Raw genomic sequence first — 23,865 nt, forward strand, 5'->3', positions numbered from 1 at the left:
GCCATGAAATGATATGAATATGACATATGAAACTTATTTTGTTTACCAATTATGCCTAATTAAAGAGCTCACACTGAGGCCATGCAGCTCGGCTGGAATTCAGAACTGTTATTAACAGGAGTGACAAAACGAAATCCAACATGCTCGTATTTAATCTACATCTGTTTTGAAAATGATCTAAGCATCTCATTTTGAATGATATGAAAACAATTTTATGAGACCCATTACAAAAGATAGGGACCAATTTATGCAGAACTGTCATCTCCTTTGACTAAATTTATTTCAAATACCTTACACTAAGGGAGAAAGGGGCAGGAAATAACCCAGTGTAGATCTGATTTGTGTCAGCTGTTAAAGATATATATAAATTTAGAAAGCAAATGTGATTTTATTTTTTAACCCTTGACATGCTGCAATTCATTTGTAAGTTTTGAAATATGCACGTTTCTGTACTGTGTAGCACCTGTCAATATCAGTTTCTGTAAGTATATCATGCATTGTATTTAAGTACTTTCAGGCACCTTGTAGGTTGAAGGGACTGACGGTTTTTCTCAGAATGAGATGTTTATGCATTTGAGCGTGGCATGATGGCACAGTGGTCAGTACTGCTGCCTCACAGTGCCAGGGACCCTGGTTTGATTGCAGCCTTGGGTGACTATCTGTGTGGAGTTTGCACATTCACTCCATGTCTGTGTGGGTTTACTCTGGATGCTCTGGATTCCTCCACAAGCCCAAAGGTGTGCAGGCTCGGTGAAATGGCCATGATAAATTGCCCCTTAGAGTCCAAAGATGTGTAAGTTAGGTGGATTGGCCATGGTCAATGCACAGGGTTACAGGGATAGGGCAGGGGAGTGGGCCTTGGTAGCGTGCACCTTCGGAGGGTTGGTGAAGACGTGATGGCCGAAAGGCCTCCTTCTGCACTGTAGAATGAATTCTATGGAAGTCTCAGGGCTGTCTATCTCCTCAACTTAGTTATTGTTACACTTGGGAGCAATTTGTTGGTTTCTTGCTGAGTCACAAAATTGAGCATTGCTTGTTGGTGCAGCAGGCTGGAAGAAAGGTGAGGAATGGAAGACCGTCACCCTTCAGTTGTGCCACTTGTTCCAGGTCTATAGTTATTTTTTTCATTCATGCATTGTGGGCATCACTGGATAGGCCAGCATTTAATGCTCAAACTTACTCTCCCTTATGAAGGTGGCGGTGAGTTGCCTTCTTGAACCGCTGCAGTTCGTGTGATGTAAGTACACCCTCAGTGCTGTTAGGGAGGGAGTTCCAGGATTCTTACCCAATCACAGTGAAAGATCAGTGAGATATTTCCAAGTCAGGACGGTGAGTGACTTGGATGGGAACTTCCAGGTGTGGTATTCCTCTGTACCTCTGCCCTTGTCCTTCTGGATGGTAGTGGTCATGAGTTTGGAAGCTGTTGCCTAAGGAGCCTTGGCTGGTCCATAGACGATACACACTGCTGCCAATGAGGGTCAGTGGTGTATGGACAGAATGTTTGTGGAAAAGGTGCCAATCAACTGGGTTCCTTTGTCCTGGTTGGTGTTGAGTTTCTTGACTGTTGCTGGAGCTGCACTCACCCAGGCAAGTGAAGAGTATTCCATCACACTCCTGACTTATGCTTGTCATTGGTGGAGAGGCTTTGGGGTGTCAAGAGGTGAGTTGCATGCTGCAGGAGTCTGAATCTCTGACCTGTTTTTGAAGCCACATTCCTATATGGCTAGTCAGTTCAGTTTCTGGTCAATGGTAGGTAACCACCAGGATGTTGATAGTGGGGCATTCAGCAATGGTAGTGGCATTGAATGTCAAGGGGAGTTTGTTAGATTACCTTTTGTAGGAGATGGTCATTGCCCAGCACTTGTGTGGCGTGAATATTCCTTGTCACTTGTTAGCCCACGCCTGGATATTATCCAGGTCTTGCTGCATTTGGACATGGACTGCTTCAGTCTCCCTTGAACCTTATGCTTTTCTGAAAGGCCTTGGGATGTTTTATTTATTAAAGATGTTATATATATGCAGTTTGTTCTATTGGAGGAGAAAACAGAGTGAAAACCGTATTGGGGAAGTACATTGAACCAAAGAACATTGGTTTATATCCTTCCTAATTGTGGAAATTTGAAAACCTGTGAAATTTGGCCACAAAAATTTGGTTCCTGTACTTTTTGGTGCTATGAATACCACAGTGTGTGCAAAACAGAGTTATTGGTGTCTGCGCACACACATACACACACACACACTTTTCAGGCCAGGTGCACTGGGCGCCATTTTAGTGAGGGCATTTCTGCAGCATAGAGAAAATCTCCCAAAAATATGTAGAGTAGGCAGATTGTCTTGTTAATCAGAATATAATGCCCATTTTACACCATTTTGGAGCTTAACCTTCCAGCTAAGACCCTCTTTTAACCTCACACAGCTGAGCACATGTTCAGCAGCAGCAAGAACCTGCCTGTGATGCCAGCACTGTTTAAAGGGATCATCATCTCCTTCCAGATCCATTTCTGATTGATTTCTACAGGCTATTGCTATGGTGATAGACGTGTTTGCATGTTCTTTAAAGCCGCTGAAGTTGGCAGAGTGGAGTGTAGGCTGTGCTGATGGACTTTGTCCTGACTTCAAGAATTCTGCAAAAATCGCTTTGTCGCTGCCATAGATGGATTCCCCATTGAAATACAACATGACAGATAGAACGAGTAGAGGTGATGCAGAGTAAGACAAAGTGCTGGGAAAGGGAGGAGGAGGTAGAAGGCTCTCAGCGGATGTCCAGAACCGCCTAGACTGTTCAGGGAATAATTCTCCTACTTCAGCTTCAGCATGCCAAACGCATCCTCACCGATATTTGTCACCTGTTACAGTCACAACTGAAGCCTCAGAGCGGCGAGAGTGCAACTTTGTCAGTAATAATGAAGGTGATTGTGGCTATGCATTTTTACGTTCCTTCCAGGTAAGACCAGGCAATATTTGCTATGCCTGGAGGGGCTGGAGAGTTATTGGCCAATCTGCACCATGACCCAAGGGCAGATGGAAGTCCCAGCTGTTGTCAATCAACGCTCAACTGAGCAAAAATGGTAGTGGGCCTGTTAGTATCAGCTGGGTGGCACGGTGGCACATTGGTTAGCACTGCTACCTCACAGTGCTAACGAACCGGGTTCAATTCCAGCCTTGGGTCACTGTCTGTGTGGAGTTTGCACATTCTCTCTGTGTCTGTGCGGCTTTCCTCACGTGCTCCCGTTTCCTCCCAAGTCTAAAGAAGGTGGATTGGCCATGCTAAAATTGCCTCTTAGTGTGCAAAGATGTGCAGTTTGGATGGGCTGGGGCAGTGGATCTGGGTAGGGCCCTTTCAGAGTGTAGGTGCAGACTCGATGGTCTGAATGGCCTCCTTCTGCATTGTAGGAATTCTAAGGATGCGTTTGCCTGCCGACTCTCAGGATGAAAATTCAGGCGTATGTCGCCTCTAATTTACTCTTCCCCATATGAAAATCACTTCTAGGATATTATCCAACACTTGTTTCAACTACAACCTCGCCTTTAAGAGCTTGGGTGGCACGGTAGCACAATGGTTAGCACTGCTGCCCCACAGCTCCAGGATACCAGGTTCAATTCCGGCCTCGGGTGACTGTGTGGAGTTTGCGCTTTCTCCCCGTGTCTGCCTTGTGTGTCCTCTGGGTACTCCGGTTTCCTCCCACAGTCTAAATATGTGCAGGTTAGGTGGATTGGCTATGCTAAATTGCCCCTTAGTGCCCAAAAGGTTAGGTGCGTTTAAGGGGATGGGGTGGAGCAATGGGATTAAGTAGGGTGGTCTTTCCAAGGGTGGGTGAAGACTCGATGGGCCAAATGGCCTCCTTCTGCACTGTAAATTCTATGAATCCAATGAAAATGTAACCCATGATAGCTTTCGTGATTGTACCATGTGCTTTGCATTGGCTTCTTGCTGCAATTATTTAAATTAGCAGCCAGCACAAAGTCAGCATTGCCTGCATTAGAACCCATGAGCATGGGTTAATCCTACTTCCTGATCCCTGCACCATTTTACAGTCCCCGTTCAATCTTTCTCCTGTTGTATTTTCAAAATATTGCTTTTGAATGTCACTTTAGACCTGAAGTGGTGAAACCAAAACAAATTTCTCTAGTTGTAGAAAGGGCTGAATTGCTACTACAGACTTAGGCCAATTAAAACCAAGATCCAAATATTCACAGATTATAGTGAAATAGATAACTCCCAGGTACAATTTGCAATGGTTATTTTCGTGAATTTATTTTTCAGATTACGTTCAGAAATGTTCATAGTCATGTTTCACTCTTAGCAAGAACTCTGATCTTTTCTGTTTCATCTGCGGTGATTAAAGCTATTTGTGGTTATATATGCACTGTAACTACCGTATGCATATGGATTAACACATAACAGGTTGTGTTAAATTTTCCTGAATATAAAACAGGAATATTATCTGTTCATTATTGAAGACTACAATTTACTTTGCTGTCACAGTCTCTTTCAATATAATTTCTGTAGCTCAAGAAGAATCTCAGGTTTTTGGTTTTAAAAAATGGTTCAAACTTGACAAAAGGAATTTTACTGTGGCATATTTCCATATTAACCGTTCCCTTTCTGTGCTTACTGATGCACTATCAATTACCACAAAGACGAGAGTAGTGGAATAATCGAGGCTTTATTGAGCAAAGATGTTGGGCGGAATTCTCCGCTCCCCACGTGGCGTGGGAGAATCGTGGGAGGGCCTCCCGACATTTTTTACGCCCCCCCTGGTGCCCCCAGCGATTCTCCCCGCCCCCCGCTCGGAAAAATCACCGCTCGCCGTTTTTCACGGCGAACGGCGATTCTCCGAGCCCGATGGGCCGAGCGGCCGGCCCTTCACGCCTGTTTCACCACGGCAGCAACCACACCTGGTCGCTGCATTCGTGAAACGGGTGCCAGATGCAGGGCATCTAGGGGCCCGATTGGGACAGGAGCACCACGACTGTGCTCGGGAGGAGACAGGCCCGCGATCGGTGCCCACCGATCGTCGGGCCAGCGTCCAAAACAGACGCACTCTTTCCCCTCCGCTGCCCGGCAAGATCAAGCCGCCACGTCTTGCCGGGCGGCTGAGGAGAAAGACGGCCATCGCGCATGCGTGGTTCGCGCCGTCTGTGTGATGACATTATCCACGCATGCGCGGGTTGGAACCGGCAACCTGCGCATGCGCGGATGACCTCACAAATGCGCCGTTTGGCGCGTCATTTCCGGCGTGACGAGGTCGCGGCCGGGAAAGACGGAGGCCCGCTCCTAGCCCCCCGGGTAGGGGTGAATTAGGTGCGGGGAGCGGGCCCCGAGGCCGTCGTGAACCTTGGCCGATTTCACGACGGCCATTCTGATTTTTATCGGGAGCGGAGAATACCGCCCGTTGTGCCTCCTGTTGCTGCTATCAGAATGGCTGCAGCACTGGCGAGTACACACATTTATACGCCACCTACTGGGCGGAGCCAGCAGGCAGGGATTTACCCATGTACCTCTAGTATATGTGCCTTACCATAATACATATAATATAGCTCATGGTGACTACCAGACTTACCCTGATGTTTCATTCGATGAATTGGATTGGATTGGATTTGGATTTGTGTATTGTCACGTGTACCGAGGTACAGTGAAAAGTATTTTTCTGCAAGCAGCTCAACAGATCATTCAGTACATGGAAGAAAAGGGAATTAAACAAAATTCAAGAAAATACATGAGAATACATAATAGGGCAACTCAAGATATACAATGTAACTACATAAGCAGTGGCATCGGATGAAGCATACAGGGTGTAGTGTTAATGAGGTCAGTCAATAAGAGGGTCATTTAGGAGTCTGGTGACAGTGGGGAAGAAGCTGTTTTTGAGTCTGTTCGTGCGTGTTCCCATACTTCTGTATCTCCTGCCCGATGGAAGAAGTTGGAAAAGTGAGTAAGCTGGGTGGGAGGGATCCTTGATTATGCTGCCTGCTTTCCCCCCGGCAGTGGGAGGTGTAGATGGAGTCCATGGATGGGAGGCAGATTTGTGTGATGGACTGGGCGGTATTCACGACTCTCTGAAGTTCCTTGCGGTCCTGGGCCGAGCAGTTGCCATACCAGGCTGTGATGCAGCCCAATAGGATGCTCTCTATAGTGCATCTGTAAAAGTTGGTAAGGGTTAATGTGGACGTCCCGAATTTCCTTAATTTCACGGAGGAAGTATAGGCGCTTTTGTGCTTTCTTGGTGATAGCGTCGACGTGAGTGGACCAGGACAGATTTTTGGTGATGTGCACCCCTAGGAATTTGAAACTGCTAACCATCTCCACCCCTGCTGACAGGGGTGTGTACAGTACTTTGCTTCCTGAAGTCGATGACCAGCTCTTTAGTTTTGCTGGCATTGAGGGAGAGATTGTTGTCGTTACACCACTCCACTAGGTTCTCTATCTCCCTCCTGTATTCTGACTCGTCGTTATTCGAGATCCGGCCCATTATGGTCGTAACGTCAGCAAACTTGTAGATGGTGTTGGAACCAAGTTTTGCCACGCAGTTGTGTGTGTACAGGGAGTAGAGTAGGGGGCTAAGTACGCAGCCTTGCGGGGCACCGGTATTGAGGACTATTGTGGAGGAGGTGTTGGTGTTCATTCTTACTGATTGTGGTCTGTTGGTCAGAAAGTCAAGGATCCAGTTGCAGAGTGGAGAGCCAAGTCCTAGGTTTTGGAGCTTTGATATGAGCTTGGCTGGGATTATGGTGTTGAAGGCAGAGCTGTAGTCAATAAATAGGAGTCTGATGTAAGAGTCCTTGTTGTCGAGATGCTCTAGAGATGAGTGTAGGGCCAGAAAAATGGCGTCTGATGTGGACCAGTTGCGACGGTATGCGAATTCAAGTGGGTCAAGGCGTTCTGGGAGTATGGAGGTGATGCGCCTCATGATCAGCCTCTCGAAGCACTTAATTACAACTGACGTCAGGGCCACCGGGCGGTAGTCATTGAGGCATGTTGCCTGGTTCCTCTTTGGTACCGGTATGATGGTGGTCTTCTTAAAGCAGGTGGGGACCTCGGAGTGGAGTAGGGATAGGTTAAAGATGTCTGTGAATACCTCTGCTAGCTGGTATGCGCAGGCTCTGAGTGCACGACCAGGGATCCCGTACGGGCCCATCGCCTTCCGTGGGTTCACTTTCAGGAAGGCCGATCTGACTTCGGAAACTGTGATGGTGGGTATGGGTGAATTATGGGCTGCTGGGGCACTCGACAGCGGATTGTTGGTTACCTGCTCAAACCGAGCATAGAATGCATTAAGTTCATCGGGGAGAATATATCGAAAGCAATGTTACATAGCCAGGTAAAGCAGCGAGATCCCAGGTTCAAGGCATATTTAGTACTGTAATATCGGCCAGAACTGCAAACAAATGCTCTAGCAGTGCAAGATATTAATTAGCTTTTTAAAAAAATACTGCTTGCTATCCAATAACACCCATTAGGAATGTTGAGTCAGCACTGGGTTGTCTTTGCTGTGATGCCCAACTAGTTAGATGACTTTTGACATTGATTGTCCAGGGTTATCCTTGACAACTGACCACGTGCATGAGACACTGGAGACATGGCACCCAATTTGAGGCCAAGTGCACAAAGGGGAATGGAAGCACAGCTGATTATAGAGTAGGCAAAACATTTCATTACAATGGTCAGCAGGTCCTATCCTACCAAATTTTACATCAATTTAAATTAATATTGCAAAGTTTTTCTTCTTTCATTTGCCAATCTGACTCAATGGAAGTGCACGTTTGTAGAATTTACTTTCACAACGTAGAAAGTGGAGGTCCAAGGCCATATGTTCTGGAATTCCCTCCCTAAACCTTTCTGACTCCCGACCTCTTTTTTGCTGTAAGATGTTTCTTAGCTCCTACCACTTTGACCAAGTTTTTAGTCATCTTAAAGAATTCCGCCTCACTTGGTTGGGTGTTTCATTTTGCTTCATATTGTTACTGTGAAAGGCCTTGGGGATTTTATTACATTAAAGTTGCTGAATGAATCTGGGACAGATACTCTGTCCCCGGGACGCCCAGAATGCATTGCCTGATGGGGGCAAAGAATAGGGCTTTGGGGCAAAGTGAGGATCGGCGCTGGGTGCCGACCCGAATGACACACTCCGAGCCCTCGTTGGCGGTCTGAACGAGCTCGGTTCCGCACGCCAGTGGGAGCATGGAAATAAATATGAATGGGTCGTGATGACACTTTTGCATCTATTGGGCAGGCCTGATGCCTTGTGCTCCACCCTCCCTTCATTCTTCGGGTCCCATGGCCGGGAACCACGTGGGCGAGTTTCACTTGTGGTCTCACCAGTCATGAACCTGACGTTGTGGACCTCGCGGTGGGTCAAAGGGGCAACCGTTGCTCCCTTGGCCCACTGTGAGGTCCACCATGCCAGGGCCACGATTTTAGGGACCATCCGAGGCCATCCCCCTCCCCACATGGCAAATCAGCCCCACCGGATTCCCTAGGTGCTCCCCACCACTCCCAAGAACGGGGGTGACCAAACCCGCCCCCTACAGGGACCCCTGTAATAGGGAGACCCCTCACAGGATCCCTCTAATAGGGGGTCCCTCACAAGGACTCCCTGCTTAAAGGAACCTCCACACATAGACCCCCCACACACAGAACCTCCCCCGCACAAAACCCCACTTCAGAAAAAAGTCCCCTGTCTGGAAGCAAGAGAGCATTCCAGACAGGGGCTGTGGGAAGCACTGCAGCTGTACTACCTACTTTACAGGTCCACATGACGAATCTTCAAAGGGAAGCAGCTCCTCCATCTGGTTCCCATAGATCCATTGTCTGCTATCCATTCATGGCTTTCAGTAGTGGTTTGTGTTGACAGCTCATGAAAACATCTGCCACTTTGATCCAATCATCTCCCTCCACACTTCAATGGCTTAAGTGGTGAAATCCCAAAATTTGTAAACATTGCCCATGTCAAAGAGATGTCAGTTGCACTAAGTGCATTGCCAATCACTGAAGCATGTGATTTCACTGCACTTATCTCTCTTTGATGTGGGATGGGCAGAGTTGAAGCTGATTTGTGAGGCGGTTGGGGGGGGGGGGGGGGTGAGGGGGTACCAGCCATGGGACCCCGCTATCGGGCCACACGCTCAAGATGGCAGCCCGATCTCAGGATCCCTTGGAAATCTCCTCATAGTCCATGCCATGCCTAAATTTGCTTGGCGGGGATTACAGAATTGCACCCTACTTTGCGACCACAAATTGATTGTAAAACTAATACAATTAGTCTCCAGCGGGAGAATGTAATCTCCCAAATGGAGAATCCTGCCACACATCTTTTACTGTTGTTGTCACTTCATCGGCTTACCTTCTCTGTTTTCCAGATTTATTCGTTCTAATGCTGAGAATTTTGAGTCTTGTTTCAGAATGGAATTCTGAGTTTTATATGTGAGGCATTTGGAGGTATTAGTGTTGTCAATGCTGCAGAGGCCTCTGCAATATCCATGCTTTTCAATTCTGCAAATCAAAACGAGGTATTGACAAATTTGGGAATGAATCTGCCATAGTCGACAATCAAGCATGGAGGATTTTGCAAGGACTGCAGTTTTGGTGCCATAATACTTTTAAACATTTCAGGAATGTGTGCAATTTAAACTGTCCAAATAGAGGGAAAGTGATTTTGGTGAAATACATCAAACAAAAAACATTTGATTCTATCTTTCAATGTCTTGAAATATGAGAAATTCTAAAATGCGATATTTTACAAAGACTTTTTATTACATGTCAAGGACACAACCATGTTGCATAACTGTGGCTCAACCCTGAGCTAACTTCAGTCCTGCTGGATTAAACCGGAACTTTACCAACTTGGCAGCCGGTCTTACACATCTCCCGAGTTTTATTTCTGTCAAAGTCATCTACCCTACAATGATTTACATTATTACAGACAATATATACCGGATATTACAATTTCTCTGATATGAATGGCATCAACATTGACAGCATTTGGTGTGAGAAATGTAAATGGCTGCATCAGGAAAAGATTGTAAGGCAGATCAGGGTAGAGAAACATCCAAGGTAAACTTTTATAATTTTATGGAATGGGTTTTCCAATTTTCTTGGCAGTCTTGGAAGGCAGAACCTTTGAAGTAGAAATGCATCCATGAAGGCCCCACTGTAAATATATCGGCTACGTAAAGGTAATATATAGTAACCACTTTTTACTATTACTAAACTCTGGCAGCTGCAAATGTCTGGTGCTACGTTTTAGATACATAGGGACTGGAATTCTCCGACCGTTGGGATCCTTTGTTCTGGCCAGGAGCACACCCCCACCCACAGGTTTCCCAATGTCTTGGGGTGGCCTTAATGGGAATACCCATTGACATGCAGCGGGAGTGGAGAATGGCATGCCTCTGAGAAATACGTGGCCAGGGCAACGTAGAATCCAGCCCTGGACCTTTTTGAGTGCAAGCAAAGAAAAAAAACACTGGGTGAATTCATCCCTTTAAAATCAAACTAGCCATTTGCAATGTAAATTCACCAACCTACTAAAATGCTTTGCTGCTAAATTTTGATCTCAGGGAAGCAACACGGTAAGACAGAAACATCAGAGCATTTATTTCCAAAATCCCGAAGACCGGAATCGTGATCTTTTCAAACTGTGGGAAACACACATTGTCCATCACAAATATTTTGAACTGATAGATATGGCATATTGATGAGCGTCTATGTCTCAGGTTCAAAGAGCACTTGCCTCTAAATATAGCACGCTCTTAATAAAATGGAAAATTTTCATCTTCTATTATTTCCCTGATGTGATAATTCATGGCATGCAGTCCTGTGATGCATTATTGCTGCGCTGTGAAGTTGCTGGAAAGCCCAGTATTTACTGCCCATTACTAATTGCCTTTGATGAGGTGGTAGTAAGCCTACTCTTGAACAGCTGCAGTCCCTGTGGTGAAGGCACCCTCACAACTAGACAATTCGAAATGAAAGAGAAAATGCTGGAAAATCTCAGCAGGTCTGAGCGCGTTGTCAAAGCGCTTTGACAAAGAGTCATCGGACTTGAAACGTTAGCTCTTTTTTCTTCTTACAGATGCTGCCAGATCTGCTGAGATTTTCCAGCATTTTCTCTTTCGTTTCAGATTCCAGCATCCGCAGTTCAATTTAGACAATTCCAAATTTTGGCCAAGTCACAATGGAGGTATATGCCAAAGTCACGATGGTGTACAACTTAGAGGGGAATGTGAATGTGAAAAATGAAAATAGCTTTATTGTCACGAGTAGGCTTCAATGAAGTGACTGTGAAAAGCCCCTAGTCGCCACATTCCGGCGCCTGTGACAGAGTTCTCATGTGCCTGGTTCTCTGCCCTTCTAGGTGGTAGAGATCATGGGTTTAAGTCGTAGCCTTAAAGAAGCATTGGCAAGTTGCTGCAGTGCATCGTGTAACTAGTGTATCCTGTAATCAAAGTGCTTTAATGATTTGTGTCATAGATATATTCAAAATTGCGATTAAATTGGGGGGTGGCACAGTAGCACAGTGGTTAACACAGTTGCTTCATAGCTCTAGGGTCCCAGGTTCAATTCCCGGCTTGGGTCAATGTCTGTGCAGAGTCTGCACATTCTCTCCGTGTCTGCGTGGGTTTCCTCCGGGTGCTCCGGTTTCCTCCCACAGTCCAAAGATGTGCAGGTTAAGTGGATTGGCCATGCTAAATTGCCCTTAGGTTAGGTGGGATTGCTGGGTTACGGGATAGGGTGTTAGTGTGGGCATAAGTAGGATGCTCTTTTCAAGAGCCGGTGCAGACTCGATGGGCTGAATGGCCTCCTTCTGCACTGCACATTCTATGATTCTATAATTTGGAAAACAAAAACTGCAAACTTTTGTGCAGTGGGAAATGCAGCCAAGTATCTCTGCTGATGAATTTCCAGACTGCCTCATCTAGGATTGAAGCTTGCCCAAATACTTCCATACTGGATGACCTTCATGACATGGTGCGAGTGATGACGTTGGGGAAATATTATTGTGCTGACAGTGCATCCAACTCAACCTGATGAATGGCTTCTTTCTTCATTACTTAGTCATACTGAGCTCTCAGCATGTACATGTGGAAGTGGTAGAAGAGTGGTTATGCCAATGGACTCGTAAGTTGAAGATATGAGCTTAAATCTCACCATGGCATCTGAGGAATTTAAGTTCAGTTAATTAAGTACTTTTGGAATTTAGAAGCTAGCAACAGAAATGGTGGCAGTGAAACTTCTGGATTTTGCAAAAACCTATCTGTTTTCCTTTAGGGAAAGAAATCTACTGTTCATACCTGCTCTGCCCCAGGTGTGACTCCCGACCCACAGCAACAATGATTGACTCTTAACTGTCCTCTGAAATGGAGTAGCAAGCACTCAGTTGTCTCAAGTTTAGAGATGGGAAACAAATGCTGATTTGAAACAAATGAACGTGAAAAGCAGGAATCCATCAGCAGTTGGCAACTCACAGTTTCAGAGTTGGAATGGCAAACCATTTGAAGAAAGCATGTTCATGATGACAATACATTTCACTGTTAGTGTTGCACCAAGCACTGTCTATATGAGGCAGTTTCTGAGATCAAGGTTTTCTGAATGCAGCGTGCATGCTGTTAGATTAAATAGGGTACAGGAAATTCATTTGGTTTGACATTTCAGGGAGTCCTTCCCATGGGAGTGAAGTTCATTCCGAGGAGGAGGGTCAAAAGTGCCAGTGCTATGCTCATTATTCAGACCATTATTCAGACCTGAACACAAAAAAGTTTGTCGGCTTGCAAAGATCAATTAACATAAAGACATCCGAGGGCAGCACGGTGGCGCAGTGGGTTAGCCCTGCTGCCTCACGGCGCCGATGTCCCAGGTTCGATCCCGGCTTTGGGTCACTGTCTGTGTGGAGTTTGCACATTCTCCCCGTGTTTGCGTGGGTTTCACCCCCACAACCCAAAGATGTGCAGGTTAGGTGGTTTGGCCACGCTAAATTGCCCCTTAATTGGAAAATAAATGAATTGGGTATACTAAATTTAGAAAAAAGAAAAAAAAACATAAAGACATCCAATATTACCTGAGAGCAAATAAATGGGGAAATTATGCGTGCTACAGATTGTTTCTTTTCACCAAGATTACTTTACTGTCTTTTTAATGTTTGCTATTCATGCCCAATCTCAGAAAAGCACAAATTATAACTGCTACTTTGTCTGAAATTCTTGGCAGTCTGACATCTTAAAAGGCTTCACCCATTAAAAAAGTCCTTTTAACAAATTGTACCGACATGATGCAACCATAGTGGGCTGCGAGGTGGGCATTTGGGTGTTTTTTTTATCAGTTGCTGTGGCTTCTAGCATGCAATACAGCTTCTCTGTAAGTAGGAGGGAATGGCTTATGGCAGAAGATAGCAGGTGCCAATAAGAAGAGAAACTTATACCTTTACGTCACTGAATTATTGAAAGAGGCTGCAGTATAAATCATTGCCAAGATGAACAATAAAGGGAAGGAAGAGGGTAAAGTCTGCAGCCCGCCCTCATTTAAGGTTAGTCATATTCTGTTCACATTCAGTCTCCTCTTACTGTTAACTCACTTGCTTCCTCCCCCACCTCAGAATTACACTCAAACATATTATTACACCATAAAGTTTTATGGCATATAAAGAGGTTTTGAAGAGCTTTTATGCGAGTATTCCAACAGATCTTTTTCATCTGTTAGGTGTCTCTCAATTTGTGGCACATAGTCGTGTCCCTATCTCTGGACCAGTAGCTTAGGGTTCATGTCCAACTTCGGGACTTGTTGGCCACAGAAGGAGTGTCCATAACGTGGTTCAATGGGCTGATGATCAGTTTGGGAATCCTTTCACTACTTCCTCACAATTCACAAAGGGATACAGTGTGTGAAGATTCGCTAAAAAGAATTAATCTCAAATCCCAATGACTCCCAAGCAGTTAGCACCTTGCAGCAGTCTGGGTCGTTCACTGCACCTATCCATAAACATTGGTACAAGTACACCACTGGAATTGTTTTATTCTCAATCATGGGCTGTGGAAGTTGTTGGCAAGGCAGCATTCATTGCCCATCCCTAATTGCACTTGGGATGGTTGTGGTGAGCCGCTTTCTAGAATTTCTTCAGTCATGTGGTGAAGGGAGATCCAAGATATTGACCCAGCAACAGTAAAGGAACTATATCAAAGTCAGGATGCTATGTAGACTGGAGATATTGGTGGTGTTCCCCCATGTGTCTGGTGTCCTTGTGCTTCCAAGTGGTAGAGGTCATGGGTTCGGAAGACGCTGTCAAAGGAGACTTGGTGAGTTGTTGCAATGCATTTTGTAGATGCTACTATGCGTCGGAGGTGGAGGAAGTGAATGTTTGTGGATAGGGTGTTGATCTAGTGGGCTGCTTTTTCCTGAATGGTGTCGAGCTTCTTGAATGTTGTTGGAACTGCACATATCCAGGCAAGTGGAGAGTGTTCCATTATACCCTTTGATATGTGCCTTTGCAGATGGCAGACAAGCTCTGGGGTGTCCGAAGGTGGGTTACTTACCACCGAATTTCCAACCTCTGACCTGCTCTTGTCATCACAATGTTTTTGTGGCTGTTCCAGTTAAGTTTCTGATCAATGGCAACCCCCCAGGATGTTTATAGCAGGGGATTTAGTGATGGTAATGCCCATGAATTTTATGGGGAGGTGGGTAAGTTCTCAATTGTTGGGGATAGTCATCGACCAGCATTTGTGTAATGTGAATGTTGCTTGCCACTTATCAGCCTAAACCTGAATATTGTCCAGATGTTGTTGCATGTAGGCCCACACTGCTTCAGTATCTGAGGAGTTGCAAATTAGTGGGCTTGAGATAGGAGCGCTGGGCTTAGGACTGAGTATAAGTGAGCAGGAGTGAGCAAGTTGTAGGGCAGTAATGGAGGAGCAAAAAGCTGTTGTACTGGACTGTATTGTGCATTGATGTGTCAAACGGCACTGGACCCTATAATTTACCATCAATATTCCTGTTGCACCCTGTGGTGAAACAAAATTGTTAACTACAAAAGTTACTTCACAGATTTCCTTTGCTAAGGATCTTCCAGTTCTAAAATTTTTGGAAATACTCCTGGAAGCAATTTTTCTGTGATCTTCACAGCAATAATTTGACGGTGTTAATAAGACAAAAACAATTGTGTTCTCATTCAAAAACCATATCATTGAAAGAAACCATCTAAAATAACTTGTGTTCCTGCTCCCTTCCCGACAGTTTACACCGAGTTACACATGTCATGAACAGATCGTGAATTTCCAGACTGTAGCTGATGAGCGAGAGATCACTAGGTCTCCATTTTCCCAATCCCTGTGAAATTCAAATCCCTAAGAATAAGGGGTAAACCATTTAGGACTGAGATGAGGAAGAACTTCCTGTGAACTTGTGGAATCCTCTACCACTGGAAGCTGTTGGGACCAGTTTGTTGGATATATTCAAGAGGGAGCTGGACCCTAACCCTTATCCTTGTGGCTAAAGGGATCAAGAGGCATGGAGAGGAAGCAGGAGTGGGATAGTAAATCAGCCACAATCACATTGAAAGGTGGTGAAGGCTTGAAGGGTTGAATAGCCAACTCCTGCAACTATTTTGTATGTTTCTATGAGACCCAACCCTTGAATAAAAAAATCTGCCCTGAGCAATGTGCCTGTGTGAATGATCAACGCCAGGTAAACAAGGTTTGCCCTCTTCCAGACCCTTCCATCAGGCAGAAGATACAGAAGTCTGAAGATCCGCACATCCAGACATAGGAACAGCTTTTTCCCCACAGTTACCAGACTCCTCAACGACTCTCCCTTGGACTGGTCTGTTCCCTATAACAACTCTACTCACGACGCTCTCTGCAGCTCTTGTTTGGCCTTTGTTTCGCACTGTAACCAATCACTATTTGTTGATTCACCACTGTCAATGTACTCTGTCGATTATTCTTTTGTCTACTGTGTATGTACTGTGTACGTTCCCTTGGCTGCAGAAAAATACTTTTCACTGTACTTCGGTACATGTGCCAATAAATATCCATCAATCAATCAATTGACAAACACCATGAGCATTGTCCCATCTTTTGAAATGTAAATCCACTCCAGGTTTCCAAAAACCTCTAGGTATGAGAATTGACCCACAAAAGGCATGGATTTTGGACAGAGAAACTATTTTGTTGTTTGAAAATAAAATGCCGCATTTTTATTGCACCGAACATCCGGTTTAACTGCGACATGGGGATAGCTGGATGTTGGAGCGGGGCGATCTCGGTGCCTGATTCCAGTCTCTCTGACTTGCTGCTGACATTTCTAACTTCAGAAAAAGTGCGAAGAGGGAGGCAGGTCAGGCAGCTTTGTTCTTGGATTCCAAGCTGCAGCAAGAAAAAAAGGACTGACCAAACTCTCCTCAACTTCCCTTTAGAAAAGCAGCCTGACGCAAGCCAGCTTCAGCCGATCAACATGCCAACTGACTGTTCGAGGGACACTCTTTCTAGTCCTCTCTGTGCCAGAGTCCAACGACCAGCGTTTTCCAACAGGCAACAACAGACAGCGAAAAAGCGGCAGGTATCCCTGGCATATCGCAGTGTGGCTGAGGAGTGGGGGTTGAGAGGGGAGGTGGGTCAAGGTTTCACTAATGAATGTCCAAGCAGGCCTGCAGCAGTTACAACACATTTCTCTGTCCACCCAACCCCCTGCTGCAGCAACTGCAGGAAATCTCAGCTAACCCGGTAACTAACTGACACGGGTATAAAAATATCAGACCATTCTGCAAGCGAGGCAAATTGCACACGTTTGCTGCGTTTTATCATGTACGATTGGTAGGCACAGGTGACACATTGATCAGGTGTACCTGCATAATCATTTCCAAAAATACATGCCATTTTGAATAATTCTACTAAAAAATCTTGCAGCTTCAACTTAATCGGTGCGAGTAACACATAAATCTTCCATGAATATAAATCAAGACTCAGCTGTGCAGGATTGGAGGACTCATTGTTTTATTTCATTGCAGTGGGAGTACATTTTTTTCAAAGAAGGGACAGTGTCTTCTCATGTATGTGGGATGTTGGGACTTTAATCTGCATTTTTAGGCTTAGGCCGGCACACTAAAAATTCTGTGCGCAGAAAAACAAACCAGGTTTACGCAGTGACCAGATGGGGACATTAGTACCTCAGCGCTTATTTAAAATTAAATGCTTGATGATGTCTGCAGGACTTGCTGGTTATAACTTAATAATCAGATCACCTATTTAGCACCAATATTGTTTCAAAGAAATTTGCTTCCAAAAATATATCTTTATCTCTATATATTGAAGTTAAATAAACATCCACACAGTACATACATTGAACTGTACATTACAGTGGGTTTGAAGACTTATATTTCTGATCAGTGGGTGTATTTAACCTGGGCTTAGTTAAGATGGGAAGCTTTATTTTTGATACCCATTCAGGGTCAAAATCTATACAAGCTGATCATTAGCCTCAGTCTCGTTATCAAGGACAGAAGCTTGCAAAACAAAAATTACAACCCCCTGAATACATATATGCTATGCAAAATATGTTATAGCACAATTTTGTGTGTGGGTTTTATTGACAACTGACCTACCCGATTCTTAAGACTTGTATGTTTCTCACCTTATATAGAAGATGTTGAAATAAATAGCAACTTGTACACAGAATGACATTTTCGCAGTTGTATGGTTGATATATTTAAAAAATGTCAAAATATGTGTTTTTAGATTCTCCAAATCTCTTCTGAAAAATCAAGCCCCTTATAGTCAAATACATTGATCGTAAAAAGCTCACACTGATGCAAGTGAAGTACGTGGAAATCATACTTATTTGGAAAACCGCACTCTGATATTTGCATACAGAGACTGCGGAGAGATACAACTACCATTGTCAGGCTGATGAAATAGAAACCATTAATGCAAGATATGTGGAAACATTAGCAAATTATCTACTCATACATCAGGATTAAACAAAAATTGCTAAGACATTTTCCTGAATTAATGCTACCACAACATACCAATCAACTGCTGGCATGCTGATACCTAACGTTTAAATAAAGCTGGCAAAATTATGCAAAATCAGGCACTTATCGAATCTATAATAAATTAAATTAAGGTATGTGGATAAAAGTGTTCCATTGATAATCCAATGTAAACCATATCTTCTATTAAATCTCACTTTAAAAGTATCCACAATGTTTGCAATTACCTGTGGCCCCATTTAGGTTCACTGTGTTAAGACTGCTTGTGTCAGAGGCCTCATAATTCACCAGGCCTACCCACCACATAACATATTCTGGGCTAAAAATTCAACAGTGTTCGTTTCGGGCTGGGGGATTGCAATGCATGATTACCCCATGCAGATTGAGGTGACACAGGCAGCAGGAAATTTTTGTGCTACCTGCTCATCACCATGATCACAGTGTGCAGCCCAACACTAAACGCGCTGCTGACTGGCAGTGCTCTCAGCAGGTGCTCCAATGCATGCAAAGCTAGCAAGGATTAAAGCTAGTCTGCACTTTGTAAAGCCAAGCTGAATCTCTTAAGGGTGAAGTGTATTCTTGTTGCAGCAGGTGGAGGAACTGTCTCCAAAAGTGTTTCTGAGAAGAGTTGCAACAAAACAGTGTGCCAGAGAGAGGGCTCCCAGGTTCTCTGGTGTGGAGCTGGAGGCCTTAATCCATGAAGTGAAAAGGATGTGAAATATTTGCCAAATGTTTCGAACCATGATTATAATTGTTATGAAAAAAGTGAATCCGCTGACCAAACTGAGCAATTCTAATTGACTACTTTGTTAGAATAGTGACATCAAGTCAAATCAGGACTGCCAGGTGGCAAAGTGGCTCGCACTGCTGCCACACAGCGCCAGGGGCCCGGGTTCAATTCCGGCCTCGCATCGTCTGTGTGGAATTTGCACTTTCTCCCCATGTCTGTGTGGGTTTCTTCTGGATGCTCCGGTTTCCTCCCACAGTCCAAGCAGGCTAGGTGGATTGGCCATAATAAAATTGTGTCCGAAGATTTGCAGGTTAGGTTATGGGGTTACGGGTATAGGGTGGGGGAGTGGGCCTAGGTAGAGGGCTCTTTCAAAGGGCCAGTGCAGACTCTATGGGCTGAATGGCCTCCTTCGGTACTGTAGGAATTCTATGCATCTTTGGTTCTGAATGTTGCAAAGAAAAAGCAAGGTGATGAGAAAGTAATTAATGTCAAATGTGCCATAAGAAACATTGCTAAAATTGTACAGTGCTCACTATTTTCAATCCAAATAGGAGCCAGCTCTCCTGATAACTCAATGGGTAAAAGACATGGTAGTGCGCCATATAAACTAGAAGTCACAACTTGAACCTTTCATGTTTAGTGACAGTTGGGGCACTATAGCTGACTTTAAAAAAAATAAATTTAGTGTACCCAATCATTTTTCCAATTAAGGGGCAATTTAGAGTGGCCAATCCACCTAGCTTGCACATTTCTTTTTGGGTTGTGGGGGCGAAACCCATGCAAACACGGGGAGAATGTGCAAACTCCACATGGACAGTGACCCAGAGCCGGGATCGAACCTGGGACCTCAGCGCTGTGAGGCCGCAGTGCTAACCCACTGCTCCACCGTGCTGCCCTACTATAGCTGACTTTGACACACCTAGGCTGAAACCAAGAGAAGGTGGTCAGCCTTCCTCTTCCTGATCACTATCCGGACAGAATGTGTACATGTGTAGACATCATTGAAAAGTGTTCTATCACTTACTGATTAAGTTCAGGAATTTAAAAATGCCATTTGTCTGAAGAACGAGAAAGTTCCAGTGTTGCTAACAATGGTGAACAATCAACAAGGACAAAATGTGAGGGCCGATGCTGGGGGAAGAAGAAGATGCAAAATAAAAACATTTGCATAAAATCTAGCATTTTTGACTTTGGTCAAGCTGAAAGATTAAACATAACTGTCGACTTTAAATTATGTATTATTCAATATTAACTTTGTTAAGGGAATTCCTTAAATCTCATTTCAGAAAATAAGATTACTGATATTGTTTTGGAGGAGGTATTTTTAACAATTCATTCTAAATACCACAGTGAGATAGAGTTATGACAATAAAATGTTTTGCTAAGTATATTTATGATAATTTCAAAATGTGCAGTGTACCAACATTTCTGAAGCGAACTCAAAGTGTTGAACAGAAGAACATAAAATCGGAGATAAGAAAACATCATTCAATTCACTAAAACCCTTCCCTCTAGTATTCTAACTCACTTCACAACATCTAATGTATCTTGAACAACAAAATCAAACTTTTTTATTGTATTTCACTTTAGACAAAATATTGAAACATTTATAACTCTTTGAATAGGGATGTTCTTCTAAATTGTATGTTTTTAATTGTATATTTTTAATGCACTTTTAACGAAGTTCCATTTATGCGGCATCTTATTTTGTAGCAATTATCTGAATTTACCTTCTCCATCCCATTTAAGAAAATATATTAATGAGGTATATTAATCATTTTCCTTTCAGACAGTAGCCCTGTCGTTACTTACAGGTCATGCCCTTTACCCTTGGGATCTGTCTTCTTAGTACCTTCCTAATACATAGATATCCTTTTGTGGCTTAATGGCTAATATAGAATTCTCTGTGGTCTGACCTGTACTTTGTAAGTTCATTGTATAAATTCTGTAGTCTTGTATTTTACTTATCTGGCATTACTTCTTGCTTTCTATTATTGTTTTTAATTGCTTTTCAGTGCCTGACAAAGCTGACTATTGCTTGCAGGTCTTGTTTAATCATGTTAATTCAACTTCACCCATTGTAAAGTCATTGCTCCAGAAATTGCATTGTGACAGAATTGCAATGTGATTTTGGTGCAGCACATGCTGCATGTGCCTAATAAAGCTAATGGCAGACCCACAGCAAATGGATCCAGTGATTCAATAGCATATTATCAGTGAGCTTTGGGCACCAATTGTGGCCCAGGGGGACGATCACCGGCTGTGAATGGGGTGCAAAGTCGACTGGATTGGATGCTGATTAGGAGTCTCAGGTCAGAGCAGCAGACAGGACGATTAGGAATGGGTGGGAGTTTGCCAGTCATGGTCAGTGATATTAATGTGGATCCAGCAGCAGCAGCCTCAATCCTCTTGTTTCCACTTTAAGGTTAGTATAACATTAGTGCAGCCTCAAATGGTGTCTTTAAGGATTTCTGATGTGCTACCGAAAAGATTGACCATGGTATGTGTGTCACATATAGACATTAGTTACAGATAGATTGCACAATGAAGCCTGAAAAGGCTTCAGGTCCCTGTTTGGTTCAACCATGAACAAAAGAGTTGAACTCCAGAGGTGAGGTGAGAGTGACTGCCTTTGACATCAAGGCAGCATTTGACCAAGTGTGGCATCAAGGAGCCCGAGCTAAACTGGAGTCAATGGGGATAAGGCTAAAACTCTCCACTGGTTGGAGTTATACCTGGCACAAAGGAAGATGGTTGTAGTGGTTCGAGGTCAGTTATCTCAGTACAAGGATATAATTGCAGGAGCTCCTCAGGGTAGTGTCTGAGGCCCAACCGTCTTCAGCTGCTTCATCAATGACCTTCTTTCCATCATAAGATGAGAAGTGGGGATGCTCATTGGCAATTGCACAATGTTCAGCACAATTTGCGACTCCTCAGAAACTAAAGCAATTGATGTCCAAATGCAGCAAGACTTGAACAATATTCTGGCTTGGGCTGACAAGTGGCAAGGAACATTTGCACCACACAAGAGTCAAGCAATGATCATCTCTAACAAGCAAGGATCTATTCATTGCCCCTTGACATTTAGTGGCATTGCCGTCACTGAATCCCCTACTGTCAACATCCTGGAGGTTACCATTGACCAGAAACTCAACTGCACGAGCCATATTGTGGCCATAAGAGCAGGTCAGAGGGTCGGATTCCTGGCTGAGGAACTCACCTCTTGAGTCCCCAAAATCTATCCACAAGGCATCAGTCAGGAGTGTGATGTAATACTCCCCACTTGGCTGGATAAGAGCAGCTCCAACAACAATGAAGAAGCCGAACACCATCCAAGTCAAAGCATCCCACTTGATTCGTATCCCTTCCACAAACATCAAATCCCTCCATGACTGACGAACAGGGACAGCACTGTGGAGCATCTAAAAGATGCACTGCAGGAACTCATCAAGGCTCCTTAGACAGCACCTTCCAAACCCATGACCGCTACCATCTAGAAGGACATGGGGTACGAGGAACTGGGATCACCCACCACCTGGATGGTCCCCTCCAAGTCATTAACCTTCCGGGCTTGGAAAAATATCAACATTCTGTCACTGTCGCTGGGTCAAAATCCTGGAACTCCCTCCCTAACAGCATGGTGGTGCACCTACACCTCAGGGATTGCAGTGGTTCAAGAAGGCAGCTTACCACCATCTTCTCAAGGGCAACTAGGAATGGGCAATAGATGTTGGCCTAGCCAGTGATCCTGGAAATGAATTGTTTAAAAAATAACAGAGTCAACAGTTTCAGGCAGGTGCTCTTGGCATCTACAAGGTGCCCTATTTAATAAGCACTTCTGGTGGAGAATGTGAGCCTGAGAAACAAGCATAGTAAAATTGAATTTCTCGGCCAGTCAGTAAAGTTAGAACCCAAATGCTTCACTCTCAATCTTATTTACCAATGTTTAATTTTATTTTGTGAAACAACCACCCCGGCGAAGGTATAATTTTTTTTGAGAAAGGTCCAATGATGTGTAAGTTGGGTGGGTCCAGGGATGTGTAGGTTAGGTGGCATTATGGGGATAGGGCGGGGCAATGGGCCTAGGTAGGGTACCTTTTCAGAGGGTCGGTGCAGATTCGATGGGGTGAATGGCCTCTTTCTGTACTGTAGGGATCTACATTGTTTCTATGTTTCTAACATACACACACATGCAAAATTACAAGTTCCAAAGCAGAGGTTAACTTGAAGCCAAATTAAGTTTCAATATAAATGGCAAATAACTGTAAGAGTTCACTGATTACGTGTCCTCAAGCATTGTTCATTACTGAGGCAGTTCTTCAAATGTTATTCCTTGGATTTTCCCTGGCAAAGTTGCTTTGAAATTTGAATTCTTTAGAATTTCCTGTCTGCTGTCCACAGTATTATGTAAGCAGAGGCAGAGCTACCCTTTGTTGAAAGAGAGAGAAAGGTTGACAAGCCTTCTTGCTGCTTTCGGATGTTCCTTTTCCAGACTGCTCCAAAAGCAAGCAGGTTGTTGGAATAAAAGACTTTCAAAAATGGTGATCTTGATCACATGCTTTCTCCCTCCATAATGATTTGAATATTCCACGGATGTAAGTGATTATCTCATATCTGGACAGACTTTGGCTACTGAGTTATGGCCGAGGAGATTAATGTTTAAACATCAAAGTCATCACTTCTGAAAGGCCTATTCATCCATATGATGAGCTAGGAAGAACAATCAACACATCCACACATCCACTGTCGCCATTGTCTCTGTCGACTTTCTGTCTCTGCCCGATAAAATGGAACATGGCTTTTATGGTGATGTAAATAGTGACAGCCATTTTAAGCTTCAATTCATCTTTGAAGTAATCTTGACATCAGCAGGTCTGAAATTCCACGGGACGTTTGCCTCGGCATGTCCTAATGGTAATCCACATTAGAAAGTTGCGGAAACTTGACCAACGTGCAGTTGCAGATATGTCAGGTGACCTGTGACAGCCATCTTAAGCCAGTTGTTTTTAAAAATCAGTTGAAACTGTCTTTTTGTTTTACAAAGTTCCATATGTGAGTCCAGCAGGTGAAATTGAAATTTAATATTGTATGTCAACACTCCTCTGTAACACGCTGTAAACAGCTTCATCTTATAGAATTCATCAAAACCATTCGTAA

Source organism: Scyliorhinus canicula, chromosome 1 (genome assembly GCF_902713615.1).
Source record: "Scyliorhinus canicula chromosome 1, sScyCan1.1, whole genome shotgun sequence".
NCBI lineage: Eukaryota > Metazoa > Chordata > Chondrichthyes > Carcharhiniformes > Scyliorhinidae > Scyliorhinus > Scyliorhinus canicula.